Genomic DNA, 4,590 nt, shown 5'->3' on the forward strand with positions numbered 1-4,590 from the left:
GTATAGCCGCCGCCGTTCGCCGTTCGTTTTTTAAAAAAAAAACCGCCTCTGTTTATTTTTCCCTGGTTTATTTATTTAGTGAACGTTCACCGATCCGTTCGTTTTAGCAAACGTGTTCGCCGGTTAGTTTCTGTTAACGAGCGTCCATTCGATTAACTGTTCGTCAGTTTTCTTTTCTCGGATTAAGTTCGTGATTTTTCTGATCGCGATTCCTGATCCGATTTTCGTTTTAGTTTAACTTTTTGCTCGTTTATCGGAATCAGGCGATTCAAGCGCCTAGAGTTTCGTCTCGAAACCCTCTATCCGTTTAACCAACTTAAACAAGATTTTGCTACTGTAAAATTCGCCCTAGATCCAGATTACTAGAACGAAGTTGTTTTCTTTCGCCGTTTGACTTTCGTTGCTTCGTTCGATTTGATTCTTTTTGCCAACCGGAGTTCTTAAGTTGAACCTTCTGGTTAGATCTCTTATTTGAGTTTTACCTATGCATTAGATGAGTACTTATTGTATGCTCGTTTGTTTGTTTGCGATAGAGTATCCGGAGTGTGCCGCCTGTTATTTCGAATCGCTAGGTTTCCCGGATCATCAGCAAGGCAAGTAACACTTTGATCATACCTTCTCTACTACCCAGTTTTATAGCATTAGATCAATCCTCACACATTGCATGATTAGGATCTAATTAAATTGTGGGATGGGAAGTAGATGAGGTAGTACCTATTACCAGTTTATTTTCAAACCTTTGGGAGTTACTTCTACGTTTGCTTATTATGCCATGCTATGCTAGTAGACGTGGATTGGGTGAGTGAAATCCATGACAGATGTGAGATTGTTAATTAATTGTTTATCTAAGGTGGCAACTTAAACACACATCTAGGTGGATTGAGGCACCTGGGTATTCCAGGACTTGCCTGTTTTCTTTTGGACCGCCACCCAGGCTCAAAGGGATCATAAGACTATTCATACTAGAAACTTCCGTGTGCAGCCACAAGCTATTATGGGCTCTAGCATAGTTGACTAAGCTGTGCGAACTCTTACAGTGGTAGACTAGCAGATGTAGGGGATGTAGGTGGTACGGTCTACCCGATCGTAAGGTGCTAGCACTTCTGAAAGACTATGTCTCGGTCATCCGCCTTCTCAAACACCCTGTAGTGCGAGAAACCAAATGGAGGCGATCGAGTCTTGTGGAGAAAAGTGCGCAAACCTCTGCAGAGTGTAACAAACTAATCATGATTAGCCGTGTCCCCCGTTATGCACATCTTGTGTATCTAGTACCTGGATTTTCATGTGAATCTCAACATGTTACTCTAAATTAATTTTGTTGGGTTATGTTTAATGATGATGCTTAATTGGGATTGAGAATGCTGTCAACCATTCTCAATGTTTAACAACTACCATGATAGTTAAATAAATTTTATTCCTTTGTAGTAGGGAAAAATTGGCTTTACGCAAAAACTGTAACCATAGAGCTTTCCACCAGCCAAATATGCATATAGTATAGCTGTATCATTCCATTACTCTCTATGTGTTACCTTGCCAGCATATTCCATGTGCTGACCCGTTTTCGGGCTGCAACGTTAATGTTGCAGACTTTTCAGACGAAGACTAAGGAGTTTTAGGTCGTGGTTCTATACTCAGTGATGCCGTTGGAGTTGACGGACTCACTTATCTTCCAAGACTTCCGCTGTTATCGTTATTAGATGGCCTTAAGCCATATTTATTGTAATAAGTTCTCTTTTGAGACACTCGATGTAATAAGTGTGTGATTGCTACTCTGCTATAAATCCTCCGAGTATTGTGTGGTGTCAGCATTACTGATCCAGGGATGACATCGGAGCACAGAGATCAGACTATTTGAGGTTTGGTCGCTACAGTCTTTTGGCCTGTAGTTGAGACTCAAAAAACTGAACTGATTCAGACAATGAGTTTGAATAACTTGTGCAAGCGGTAGTGGCCAGTAACACGAACACTGAACCAAGATAGGACTTCGGGGTTGTCTCACTGTCTTCAAGATAGTCTTCATTAGTTGTTTTATCAGTTTGTTGGAGACCAACAAGGATATCTCACTATCCTAAACCTTATCTGCATTACTTCCTTTACCATTGCTTAATAATGCACTCTTCCCCAACATTCCGTCAGCATTCTAAAAGAAGAAACAAGCAGACACATAACATGTTTAACATGTACTAGTATATGAAACTCATTTCGGTGAACCAGTTCATTACTAAGGTTTATTGGATTAAACTACTAAGTCTTCTATTGCCAAGTACTAGTACGTAATAAAAGCATCAAACAAACATATATCTATGTCCTATGGCCACTTCATTGTATTGCCAAATCAAAATAGAGACATGGTTCAAATCATATCAGTTCAAGACAAAGCAGCAGTGAAAGAATACAAAGCATGGGAAACTACATGGCACAACAAGATTTCAGATGGGCATGGCGGGTCTACATGTACAACAACACTATTGGCTCTGTTGTGATGCTAGTAATGTGCATGATATGAGAAGTCAACTGTATACACAATTGAAATTGAAATCAATAGAACTATTGATAAGAGCAAACCTGTTAAAGAAACAAGCGTGAAGATACCTGCGGTGCCATTGGAGTTTCGATTGGATCCTTCAATTTAAAAATAAGTTTGTATGAGTAAATACAGTGCTACAAGAGCAAAGCGGTATGCACGATAGAAATGGAATCTTAAATTGGAACAGTTGTTGTTCAGGTTTAAGCACTTGTTCTACATGAACAGAGTACAGTAAGACACAAGAATATAGTACTTAAAGAAATGAGCTCATAGACCTTACCACATTCTTGGTTCAGGACCAGTACAGAACAAGGCGTTCCCAGTCATCGTCCAGTAAATGTGTCTCAGGAGAACGTAAGGGAATTTGATGAGTTTCTTTGCTAGTGAAGTACGTTTTCTTTAGGTAATTCTGATACTTCCACCAAGCATTCTTGAAGATAGCAGAGGTATTAGCACAGGTTACCTCATCCCGAGTTTCCAAATCAGTCCCTCTCTATAGAGAAAAATGGGAAAATTTTCTGTATTATAACCATCATGGAGGTAGAATGTATGGGACAAAGCAAAGTAATTGCCATGAAAAACATTACTTACACATAACTCCTGGACAAACACCTGCAACTGGCATTTTCCTTCATCTTCAGTATAATATTTCCAAGATGGGAAGATACACACATAGGATTTAACAACATCAAATGCGATAGATGTTAAACTACGACTGGCTGGTTGGGCTCCCTCCACAGGAATAGGCGTACTAACTGGTGGATTTGGGGTTCGTCGTGGTAGTACTAGCCCTTTGGGCACTTGAGCTGCCTTACTAACTGCTCTTGTTTGGGAGCTCTATGGTGGAGATGGTGCTGTGTCAACACGAACTGGGTTACTATCTGCTGGGGTTGGGGTTAGATTGGGTGAAGCTAGTTCTCTGACCACCACAGTAGGGGTACAATCTGCGAGAGTGTGGGTTATGTGTGGTAGGGCTGGTTCTCGTGCATGTACAACCGTGGTGCTATCTCCACCAATAGGTAGCACTGTTTTATTTGAAGACTGTGTTTTTACTCCGCTAGATACTGCCATCACCCGCTCCAATTCAAATGGCTGATAAACATGAAACATAGTTGAATGTACAAACATTGTATGAGAGACAGATGCAATAGATAGTGTGGAAAAAATAGGGCATGAAATAGTTGACATGTATATTGTTTAACTAAAATGGATAGCATGACATAATTTCACATATATGATGTCTATCTAAACTGGATAGCATAGCATAACATAATTCAAAGATATGATGAATAACTAAACATGATCACATGACATAATTCACATACATGTTATCTAAGTAATCAGGATCGCATGATTTAATTCACAAGTGTGATTTATATGCTAAACAGTGGGCATTCGATATGATGTCTGAACTAAGAACATGGTGTTAAATATTGTGTATATGGTGTCTAAACTATGCAATACAAGACACCATATGCATGATATAAGCAGTATAACCGTGCCAAGTTAGAGCATACACCTTGGTGGGGAATAGGACTGGTCATCTGTCTCTGAATCCATCTCTGAGGAGCTATCGGGACCCAACAAGAGATCTGCTTTGATAGGTAGCACTATCTGCTCTAAAGGCCTTGTTTTCACTCTAGATTTTTTCCATCTCCCACCCAAATGGCTGATTCACGGGAAGAGTAGTTTAATGTACAAACATTGTCGACAAATGGAAATGTAATTAGGAAAAGGATGGGCGAGATATCATTCAAATATATGATGCCTGGTTAAACAGGATTGCATTGCACATTTCACATATATTATGGCTGGCTAAAAGACATGAGACTGCATAATTCCCATATATGATATAGAAAGTAAACATGTGGCATTAAAGAACATGTCTAAACTAAGCAGATGACATATATGATGTCAAAAGTAGGCACAGCAAGGCAACATAAGCATGATATGACTAACATCATCATGCCAAGGTAGAGCAAACACCTTGGGGGGTAAATAGGAGTGGTCAGCTGTGTCTGACTCCACCTCAGAACAGATATCTTCCTATAGGTTACAATCTT

Source organism: Triticum aestivum, chromosome 4A, assembly GCF_018294505.1.
Source record: "Triticum aestivum cultivar Chinese Spring chromosome 4A, IWGSC CS RefSeq v2.1, whole genome shotgun sequence".
Taxonomy (NCBI): domain Eukaryota; kingdom Viridiplantae; phylum Streptophyta; class Magnoliopsida; order Poales; family Poaceae; genus Triticum; species Triticum aestivum.